Source organism: Oncorhynchus gorbuscha, linkage group LG20, assembly GCF_021184085.1.
Source record: "Oncorhynchus gorbuscha isolate QuinsamMale2020 ecotype Even-year linkage group LG20, OgorEven_v1.0, whole genome shotgun sequence".
NCBI classification, from domain to species: domain Eukaryota; kingdom Metazoa; phylum Chordata; class Actinopteri; order Salmoniformes; family Salmonidae; genus Oncorhynchus; species Oncorhynchus gorbuscha.
Window position 1 is genome coordinate 6719821 of NC_060192.1, and position 12367 is coordinate 6732187.

A 12367-nucleotide genomic window follows, 5' to 3' on the forward strand; every position below is an offset into this window, starting at 1 on the left:
AGTCGGAAGTTTACATACACTTAGGTTGGAGTCATTAAAACTTGTTTTTCAACCACTCCACAAACGTCTTGTTAACAAACTATAGTTTTGCAAAGTCGGTTAGGACATCTACTTTGTGCACGACACAAGTAATTTTTCCAACAATTGTTTACAGACAGATTATTTCACTTATAATTCACTGTATCACAATTCCAGTGGGTCAGAAGTTTACTATGCCTTTAAACAGCTTGGAAAATTCCGGAAAATGATGTCATGGCTTTAGAAGCTTCTGATAGGCTAATTGACATCATTTGAGTCAATTGGCGGTGTACCTGTTAATGTATTTCAAGGCCTACCTTCAAACGCAGTGCCTCTTTGCTTGACATCATGGGAAAATGAAAAGAAATCAGCCAAGACCTCAGAAACAACATTGTAGACCCCCAGAAGTCTGGTTTATCCTTGGGATCAATTTCCAAACACCTGAAGGTACCACATTCATCTGTACAAACAATAGTATGCAAGTATAAACACCATGGGACCACGCAGCCGTCATACCACTCAGGAAAGAGACGTGTTCTGTCTCCTAGAGATGAACGTACTTTGGTGCGAAAAGTGAAAATCAATACCAGAACAACAGCAAAGGACCCTGTGAAGATGCAGGAGGAAAAATTTACAAAAGTATCTGTATCCACAGTAAAACGAGTCCTATATCGACACAACATGAAAGGCCGCTCAGCAAGGAAGAAGCCACTGCTCCAAAACCGCCATAAAAAAAGCCAGACTACGGTTTGCAACTGTACATGGGGACAAAGATCGTACTTTTTGGAGAAATGTCCTCTGGTCTGATGAAACAATAATAGAACTGTTTGGCCATAATGACCATCGTTTTGTTTGAAGGATAAAGGGAGAGGCTTGCAAGCCGAAGAACACCATCCCAACCGTGAAGCACGGGGGTGGCAGCATCATGTTGTGGGGGTGCTTTGCTACAGGAGGGACTGGTGCACTTCACAAAATAGATGGACTTACTTTGGGAAGCTTGTGGAAGGCTACCCGAAACGTTTGACCCAAGTTAAACAATTTAAAGGCAACGCTACCAAATACTAATTGAGTGTGTGTAAACTTCTGACCCACTGGGAATGCGAATGAAGAAATACTATTATTCTGACCTTTCACATTCTAAAAATGAAGTGGTGATCCTAGCTGACCTAAGACAGGGAATTAGTACTAGGATTAAATGTCAGGAATTGTGAAAAACGGAGTTGAAATGTATTTGTAAGTGAACTTCCGACTTCAACTGTATTATGCAACTTATGAAGCACATTTTTACTCCTTAAGTTATTTAGGCCGTAACAAAGGTGTTGCATTCTTATTGACTGAAGACATTTCAGCTTTCCATTTTCATTCCATTTTTTTGTTGAAAAAAAGTCATTCCACTTCGACATTATGGGGTATAGGCCTGTGACAAAAAAAAAATCTCAATGTAATCCATTTTAAATTCAGGCTATAACATAACAAAATGTGGGGAAAGTCAAGGGGTGTGGATACTTTCTGAAGGCTCTGTATATAGTGCTTGTTGTTGTTGTTTTGTTTGTTGGTATATTGATCCATTCAAAAGTGGGGCCAGTTGCCCATGCCTGATCTTGAGAAAAAATATTATTGGTTATTATATTTCTGCAACAATTAAAACTATGCACGTTTATACACACACTTCCAGCTCGTCTTTCTGATTTAGGATTAAAGGTATTGGACAAAAGGTTTAAAAAAAAATGTGTTGAGGGGGGTTAGGCTCTGGACTGTCTTCAGACACTTGGCTGGCGAGGGAGACTACTCTGCAGGCCATCTGAGAGAGTAGGAGGCGAGGACATGGTTCAGGAGGACACGGTTTAGGGGGTAGAGGGTTAGGGAGACATGAGTTGCACTCTGGATAGTGTCACTGTCTCGCCTGAGGTCAGCTGACTGAGCAAGCCAATCTATGGGCTTCAGATTAGATTGCAGCCTACATACAGTAAACCCTGTGGTTTGGTAGGCATTCTGAGGGGCTAGACACATCTACTACAGGCAACCCAATTGTTTATAGACACTGATATGTGTGTCTGTGCAATACTACAAATGTCTTGAACTCCCACTACTTATATATGGGCAGATATCGTAGATATGGTCTTGCCAGATATGTTAGTTCACTTCATTACTTAATAAGGTAACTCTATTTCCTATAAGCATGGCTTGGAACACTAGAAATGCTGTCCCTCCCTTCATTCATCCATTATCTGACCTAAAGAGTGGACTACTATTCACTCTGTAGCCCAAAACCAGACCTTGTGTTTGTAGTCCTTGGGCATTAGTCTAAACTACACTGCACACACACCCAGTGGCCAGGCATCCCCCCACCCCCCCCCCCACCTCAAAGAGCCTTTATGTGACTCTCATGGTATGCGTCTCTTGGGTTAGAGAATGAATAAACTCAGGTTTATGTTAGAGAGTGAACATAGTCAGGTTTATGTTAGAGAGTGAACATAGTCAGGTTTATGTTAGAGAGTGAACATAGTCAGGTTTATGTTAGAGAGTGAACATAGTCAGGTTTATGTTAGAGAGTGAACATAGTCAGGTTTATGTTAGAGAGTGAACATAGTCAGGTTTATGTTAGAGAGTGAACATAGTCAGGTTTATGTTAGAGAGTGAACATAGTCAGGTTTATGTTAGAGAGTGAACATAGTCAGGTTTATGTTAGAGAGTGAACATAGTCAGGATTGCGTGTGATAAGAGAATGATTTAGCAAGGGGATGAGGTTATGTTTGAGGTTGTATGTAAGATAATGAACAAGGTCTCTTCCACCAGCGGGTTCTCTCTCTGTCAGCTTTATATAGGCTTGCAATTAGCCTGGGGACAAGGTTAAGTTCATGTGTGTAGGACAATGAACATACTGTAATTTCAGGTTCATGTGTGTCCGGACTCATTATGAACGTTATGATGTAACATCCTGTAGATGTTTCACCAGTTCTGGAGAGCTGGTGAGAAACCTTCTATGACTAATAGATTAACAATGAAAATGCTGGAAAAATTAACAGTACGCGGCTCAAACAGAACACAGACTCTGTTACTGGTGGGTTAGGCCTGGGTGGCTCATTTAGGCCTGGGTGGCTCATTTAGGCCTGGGTGGCTCATTTAGGCCTGGGTGGCTCATTTAGGCCTGGGTGGGGTATTTATGCATTTAGTCCTGGGTGGGGTATTTATGCATTTAGTCCTGGGTGGGGTATTTATGCATTTAGTCCTGGGTGGGGTATTTATGCATTTAGTCCTGGGTGAGGTATTTATGCATTTAGTCCTGGGTGGGGTATTTATGCATTTAGTCCTGGGTGGGGTATTTATGCATTTAGTCCTGGGTGGTATTTATGCATTTAGTCCTGGGTTATTTATGCATTTAGTCCTGGGTGGGGTATTTATGCATTTAGTCCTGGGTGGGGTATTTATGCATTTAGTTCTGGGTGTATTTATGGTCCTGGGTGGGGTATTTATGCATTTAGTCCTGGGTGGGGTATTTATGCATTTAGTCCTGGGTGGGGTATTTATGCATTTAGTCCTGGGTGGGGTATTTATGCATTTAGTCCTGGGTGGGGTATTTATGCATTTAGTCCTGGGTGGGGTATTTATGCATTTAGTCCTGGGTGGGGTATTTATGCATTTAGTCTTGGGTGGGGTATTTATGCATTTAGTCCTGGGTGGGGTATTTATGCATTTAGTTCTGGGTGGGGTATTTATGCATTTAGTCCTGGGTGGGGTATTTATGCATTTAGTCCTGGGTGGGGTATTTATGCATTTAGTCCTGGGTGGGGTATTTATGCATTTAGTCCTGGGTGGGGTATTTATGCATTTAGTCCTGGGTGGGGTATTTATGCATTTAGTCTTGGGTGGGGTATTTATGCATTTAGTCCTGGGTGGCTCATTTAGTCCTGGGTGGGGTATTTATGCATTTAGTCTTGGGTGGGGTATTTATGCATTTAGTCCTGGGTGGGGTATTTATGCATTTAGTCCTGGGTGGGGTATTTATGCATTTAGTCCTGGGTGGGGTATTTATGCATTTAGTCCTGGGTGGGGTATTTGTGCATTTAGTCCTGGGTGGGGTATTTATGCATTTAGTCCTGGGTGGGGTATTTATGCATTTAGTCCTGGGTGGGGTATTTATGCATTTAGTCCTGGGTGGGATATTTATGCATTTAGTCCTGGGTGGGGTATTTATGCATTTAGTCTTGGGTGGGGTATTTATGCATTTAGTCCAGGGTGGCTCATTTAGTCCTGGGTGGGGTATTTATGCATTTAGTCTTGGGTGGGGTATTTATGCATTTAGTCCTGGGTGGGGTATTTATGCATTTAGTCTTGGGTGGGGTATTTATGCATTTAGTCTTGGGTGGGGTATTTATGCATTTAGTCCTGGGTGGCTCATTTAGTCCTGGGTGGGGTATTTATGCATTTAGTCTTGGGTGGGGTATTTATGCATTTAGTCCTGGGTGGCTCATTTAGTTCTGGGTGGGGTATTTATGCATTTAGTCCTGGGTGGCTCATTTAGTTCTGGGTGGGGTATTTATGCATTTAGTCCTGAGTGGGGTATTTGTTTGAATGCAGGGCTGGATACTTAAATGCCCATTGCAGCTATTTATATATCAATATCAAATCCTTTCTGGGTAACAGAACCTTACTGTAATAGATTTCCAGGAAAATGGAAAACTAGCTGTTATTGGCAGAGAGGTATGGAATTCTCTTTCTTATTGGTCTATTTGCGAACGTCACCAGGCAGGCCAAAACTCTATCCCACCACAACAGGCTGTAATTTCAGATGGTCTTTCCAAAAAGCTCTTACACCGAAAGGGCATTATCATAATTTTCACAATTCCACAGATTATTCCAACCTTATAGTGTGGAAATATAAAACACAGGGAAATCACATTTTTGAGGCCACTGAGCCTTTAAATATGCAGCATCACAAGCAGAGCAGTCAGAAGCTTGTTGCATAATGAATATATCTTCCCCCACGGTGAGAGTGGTGGGTGCAAACAGGTCCACACACACACACACACACACACACACACACACACACACACACACACACACACACACACACACACACACACACACACACACACACACACACACACACACACACACACACACACACACACACACACACACACACACACACACACACACACACACACTAATTAGTGCCTCGGCAGATTTTGACGCCACTCTCACATCCCCGTGGATCCTACAAAGAGCCTTCAGTATAGAACATCACGGGTCTGTGATTACTTGACTGGGTATCGTCGATGCTGGCAACAGTAGAGACCAATAAAGATGAACACTTTCACCTCTGATGCAACAGTCGTCTCTAAGGGCAGCTGTGGACACCAGAGACACTGGACCAAGGACAGAGCTTCAAAAAGCTCAAATTCACTCACCATTTCAATTCCCTACTTAGGCACATTGCTCCTCGGGGAGCAAGAGGCCATCAACCACTCCTCTCCATCTCTCTCTGTGTCACATTTACTCTCAGCAGTCCTGACCCCAACCCTGACCTCCACCCTCCTCCTTCCAGTCATATACTCACCCCCATCCTTAAAACCTCACTCGTATCCTGCTCACCTTACCTCGTACCCCTGCCTACACCCATCATTCCAACCCTCACCCCTGTCCTCCTCACGGTGCCTGCACGGATCCATCTATCATAACCTCAAACAGACATGTTAATGTTGTTCACTCCACCACCACACTTAAGGGAGCCCCATCCCCATGGGGACACTGCCAGGAAGAGGGTCAGAGGGGATAGTTCAAGGTTCAACGTGGCTCACTACAGACTGGGAACAGGATAGGGCTTCATTGTCTAAGACACATTCTGAATACTCACTAATGGAGTGTTAGTGTGTGTCCCACTGTCCACCATCATTAAACTCTAACAGAGATTACCATCTGGTTTGAATCGCTTTATTCCACCAGAGGGCGATGTTAAAATACAATATCTATAACCGATTCATAGACTGGAATCACACTGTCAATCAAAAGATTGACTGAAGTTGAACTGAAGTTGTTATGTGATGCCAGAGATGCCTGATTGTTGATAACAAAACGTTTACATTGGACTTCTCTTACTTTTAATGAATGGCTGTATGTAATGTTATCCCCCTGAGGGTTCAGATGCAGTCATTATATAAAGTATCTACTAAATAATGCATATTTTGAAGTGGATCAGTGGGACAGTTGTCTACTTTTATAGCACTGCTGAGAAACACATGTTGAAGCTTGACAACAAAAGGTCTTTGATTACTGTTTTTGATTGTCCACCAAGGAAATGTTGGAAAAGTTGTCCTTCCACCAGCTGTTGCTAAAGTAAATTCTGGGGAACACACACACACTCGCACGCACAAATGCATGCGCACACACGCGCGCACACACACACACACACACACACACACACACACACACACACACACACACACACACACACACACACACACACACACACACACACACACACACACACACACACACACACACACACACACACACACACACACACACACACACACACACACACACACACACACACACACACACACATTCTGCATCGGTACGGTAGATTGTAAATTCCCTCCCTCCTTCAACACAAGGGAATCCTCTATTCACAAAGTAAATAGAGAGACGCATTATTAATTGATACCATTACACACACACACGCACACACACACACACACACACACACACACACACACACACACACACACACACACACACACACACACACACACACACACACACACACACACACACACACACACACACACACACACACACACACACACACACACACACACACACACACACACACACACAGCGCCCACTTTAACGACATGGAGGAAACAGCTGGTTAGACGAACATTGGAGCAGAGAGAGAGTGTGTGTGTGTGTGTGTGTGGCCAACCAGCAGAGTGGCTGGGGAGCCCAGTGAATTAGGGGAGCGAGCATCAGGGCGATGTTTGTTTGTGTGTGTGTGCGTGTGTAGCTGTTAGCCCAACAATCTCTCTCTCTGTGTGCGTTTCTCTGATGTGAGACTGAGTGGCTCCACTCTGCCCAGGGTCTCTGTGGCCCCCCATCTGACACACACACACACACACACACGTCTGTGGCCCCCACTGTCCCCTGCTGAAAAGGATGCCTGTCGACTCTCTGTAGTGACAGAATGTTCTTTTTGGGGCAGGCTCTGAACACACACACACACACACACACACACACACACACACACACACACACACACACACACACACACACACACACACACACACACACACACACACACACACACACACACACACACACACACACACACACACACACACACACACACACACACACACACAAATTGCCCTGACGCTCGCTCGTTCGCTTCCCTATTTCACTGAACTCCCCAGCCACTCTGCTGGTTGACCACAAATATAATAAGCTGTTCAAGTAGGATCAACCAGCCCCACAGATAGACAGTCATTGAGCAACTTCATATGGGAAACAGAAACATGTATTCAGTCACAAAACCTTCGTTTAAAAACCACACAACAATCAGATATCCACTCATACTTGCATGAGACGCTGGGTGTTGTTTTGATAGTCCTGTCTCATTCCATCTCACTAACATGCATCATAGGGATTGTTGCCAAAATGCAGGAAGCTATATTTCTTTAATAATTCTAATAAACATCCCTTGACTATTCCATCCACGCATTTAATTGGTCAACTACCATCCTTCCCACCGCCAACTTCCATTCCTCCCAGCCTTAGAGAGAGATATGGGGAGAGAACCGCACTCAGAGACGTACGTCAACACTTGTACACCACGCATATGTGTGAACTAACCATACACGTACTGTCACCCTAAGATCAATGGAATGACAATAACTAGAAATAACTGTATTTCTGTGTCATTACAATCAACCTCAATAAACAAATGTTAGAAAGTGAGCCTGGGTATTTTCTAATCCAAGTGGAAGTAACTATTTTCCCCTTTTCAGTCTTTATGGTATATAAAAAACACCTATTCAAAAAGTGCAGTTTGTTACAGTTGTTCTTCTGACTTATAAGAAATCTGTACACGCTACCAGCACTAAAATGCTACCGAATATTCCATAATAATAGCCTGTGTTATAACACTAAATGTTACACTTCGAAACAGTAGAGAAAAATAAGTATAATAAGACGTAGCTGTTACCGTATAATTTTTCCAGCTGTGCGACGAGGTGATTTTGACACCGTCCAGTTGCGAATGATTGCACCTCGCAGCGACCTGGGAGGAACCACGTAACTAGCGACAAGAAATGAACACACGAAGAAGAAAAAAAATCTCGAAGTTGCTTCTTCTTATTGCTGCTAGTCAAACAAGCGTCTCCTGTGAGAGCAGCGGGCTATTTCAGGTGTGGCTGTGTGGCGTTCTTCCTTGGCTCTACCTAATAGCCGCCCTGTAGCCTTGCACGTCCCGTTTCTGGACCACTCCGAGCAGCAGAGGCGAATGTTCCCAGTTCCACAGCGCAGGTGACGTTTTCTAAAAGTGTGATGGAATAAACTACAAATGTGGTCTATATGTGGTCTATATGTGGTCTATATAAAATGGGAACTCAATCTTTGGAATATAGCCTACAAAGTTCATATACACATCAGATTTAATTTTGACATGAGAATTTATCAGAGCCAAGAATTCCAGATAAAATCCATATTGCACAATGTGTGATGACATGCTGACTTGTGGTTTGAGAATGTCCCCCCCCTCCTCCCCGCTCACCCCTCCCTCCCTGGCCCTTTCAACCCCCTCTACCCTAGGCTAGTGGCCAAAAATGAACTGATTTAAATGTTTTTAGATACCCCTACCCGAGGTATAACAAAGCACAATCATGTTTTTCCATCTCTATAAGGTCTCCCATTATATGAAACGGATGGTTGTATAAAAACATGTTACTACAAAAGTGTTTAAATTGACAGATATTGTGACACACCTCTTAACTCAAACAGGCCACATAAGCTTATGTAACCCAGTATTGCAAACTCTGACATTTCTCAAATTTGGAATACAAGTAGTCAACTGTCTGCCCTACATACACAACCTACCAGCATGAGGATATCTTAAAGCATTTTGGAAATATAGACTGGAAAATACACAGATACAATAGGCGGAAATACAAACTATTCTTAACTTTTTGGTAGCTTTTCAAGAGATACCCCGATAAAGACAGCTTGGCTGTCGAAACGTTGGTAATGAAACGTTTGCATCTGAGCTCCTAGAGTGTGCGGCTCTCTTTTATTCTTATTTTCAAGTTGTCTACTCCGCTAGCCAGCACCTCGCCTAAATAGGTGTGCGTTTCTTTTTCTCCTAGCTTTTCAATAGACAACTTTCCAAGTCTAATTTGCTCTCATTCAGTGCTGTCTTGTCCTGCCTGAACAATGAAATGTGTACAGTAACATGTTATTTGATGCTGTGGCTCTTGTAATTTACTCTAAGGCATGTGGTGCTCAGACACCGAAAACTGTATTTTTTTCCTGTCTATGGTTCCTCTAACCTCTTTATATGTTGAGCCCATACTCTTGTAATTACTTAAATTTGGCTCCAAATCCAATATGGCTGCCATATTACAATTAAATGGTGGTTTAATCACTGTACTGTATATGTACACGTTTTAAATGAGACATTTTTCAGATTTGTGTACAATACTTATCAAAAGAGTACTCAATACTCTTTTTGTGTGTACTTCGACTATGTTAGGAATCCAAAATGCTCACCATGTAAACTCAAACCCCTTTGTGTGGATGTATTTAAAGGCAGCAGTCCGCTTGGCATGGCAACACTAAGTTGTCCAAGTCACACTCCTCTTTGAGGATCAATGAGGCAACTGGGAGGCTCCAACAAAAGGAAAGAGAATCCAATCCTGGACTTTGACACCGTCTCCCTAGCCTTACAACTTGCCCCCACTGTGGTGTAACTTTCCCCTCCAGGATTAGGCTCTTAAGTCACCTCCTTGTCATTTAGAAGTGAGCTTTGATTCATTGCTAGTTCAATATGTCGACCTGAATCCGACATGACCTTCTGCTGGCTCACAGACTTTGCGATGCACATGAGGATGTTCCAGTGCATTCTTATCCTGTTTGGGTTGAGCTGGCACATTACTTCTTCAAGACAGTCCATCCTGGCTGTCTGCCCTGGAGTTAACTTATATGTTGACTTGGTGACAGTTATGGTGTATGGGGAGGATGCAACCACATATGGCAAGAGCACAAGGCAGGTGTTCACTATAATGAACCAACAACAACCTGACACTCATTGACAAGAAATTCCATCAACTTATTGGGCCTTCACATGTCATAGGAATTGCACCTCTACAATGTCAATGCCATCCGGAATCTCCCAGAACTGTGCTTGGTAGGCATCAGTCCTCCACCAGGCAGTTACTAGAGACAGAGTCACCATGGAACTGGACTGCCATGTGTCAGGAAGCCATTTAACAGCCAAAATGCTGTCTGGTAATTGCTGGCGTGCATTGTCCTCATAGGTACCTATTTTGCTACCGACCATGACTGGCCAGCCCACGTGACACCTGAACGGGACTCCCATGTGAAAAATGAACTCTAATGCTGGAGTGACTCACGCATTGGTCAGTGAAAGCGCAGTAACATCCCTATGAGGACATATGACATTTATGGCAAACCAGAGGCACCTTAGGATGGTCAAACTTGCTGTATGTGATCGCTTATGGTGGCTGGGGTTTGTGAACCCTGCTTTATCACTACAGTTTGCTTACCTGTGACTTGGTTATGCTACTGTGTGCCTGTGTCGTGAAAGGCTTAGTATTATATGTTGTGGCAGTGCCACTCGTAGTCCTACACCTACACCAAAAAAGGGTTCCAAAATGTTTCTTCGGCTGTCCCTATAGGAGAACCCTTTTTGGTTTCAGGTGGCCAATACCATCCCTACGGTAAAGCATGGTGGTGGCAGCATCAGGCTGGGGCGATGTTTTTCAGCGACAGGGACTGGGAGACTAGTCAGGATCGAGGGAAAGATGAAGTACAGCAAGATCCTTGATGAAAACCAGCTACAGATCGCTCATGACCTCAGACTGGGGCAAAAGTTGACTTTCCAAACAGGACAATGACCCTAAGCACACAGCCAAGACAACGCAGGAGTGGCTTCGGGACAGGTGTCTGAATGTCCTTGAGTAACCCAGCCAGAGACCGGACTTGAACCCGATCGAACATCTCTGGAGAGACCTGAAAATAGCTGTGCAACGAAGCTACCCATCTAACCTGACAGAGCAGAGAAGAATGGGAGAAACTCCCCAAAAACAGGGTGCCAAGCTTGTAGCGTCATACCCAAGAAGACTCAAGGCTGTAATCACTGCCAAAGGTGTTTCAACAAAGTACTGAGTAAAGGGCCTGAATACTTATGTAAATGTGATATTTCCGTTCTTTTTTAATACATTTGCCAACATTTCAACAAACCTGTTTTTTATTTGTATTTTATTTCACCTTTATTTAACAAGGTAGGCCAGTTGAGAACAAGTTCTCATTTACAACAGCGACATGGCCAAGATAAAGCAAAGCAGTGCGACACAAACAACAACAGAGTTACACATGGAGTAAACAATAAACGAGGCCAATAACACTTTTTCTTTCTTTTATCGATTGCGGTTATGATATCGTTTAGTACCTTGACCGTGGCTCAGGTGCACCTATGACCAGCTCGGAAACCAGATTGCACAGTGGAGAAGGTACGGTGGGATTCGAAATGGTCAGTGATCTGTTTGTTAACTTGGCTTTCGACTTTAGAAAGGCAGGGCAGGATGGATATAGGTCTATAACAGTTTGGGTCTAGAGTGACATCCTCTTTGAAGAGGAGGATGACCGTGGCAGCTTTCCAAACCTTGGGGATCTCGGACGATACGAAAGAGAAGTTGAACAGACTGGTAATAGGGGTTGCAACAAAGGCGAAAGAGAGGGTCCAGATTGTCTATCCCAGCTGATTTGTTTTGCAGCTCTTTCAGAACATCAGCTATCTGGTTTTGGGTGAAGGAGTAGCTGGGGAGGCTTGGGCAAGTAGCTGCGGGGGGTGGAGAGCTGTTGACCGTGGTTGGGGTAGCCAGAAGGAAAGCATGGCCAGCCGTAGAGAAATGCTTATTGAAATGTTCTATTATCGTGGATTTATCGGTGGTGACTGTTTCCTAGCCTCAGTGCAGTGGGCAGCTGGGAGGAGGTGCTCTTATTCTCCATGGACTTTATAGTGTCCCAGAACTTTTGGGATTTAGAGCTACAGGATGCAAATTGCTGTTTGAAAAAGCTAGCCTTTGCTTTCCTAACTGACTTGCATGTATTG

General features: G+C 43.7%; 1 protein-coding gene across 1 annotated transcript in view; it reads right to left on the reverse strand.

The window, feature by feature from the left end:
- The window catches only part of hapln1b (hyaluronan and proteoglycan link protein 1b), a 37945-nt gene extending 29307 nt beyond the window's left edge, over nt 1-8638 (reverse strand). Inside the window, exon 1 of the mRNA XM_046317765.1 lies at nt 8225-8638. The gene's annotated coding sequence lies outside the window, so the exon portion shown is untranslated. The remainder of the gene's footprint in view (nt 1-8224) is intronic.
- Between the last annotated feature and the right edge of the window lie 3729 nt (nt 8639-12367).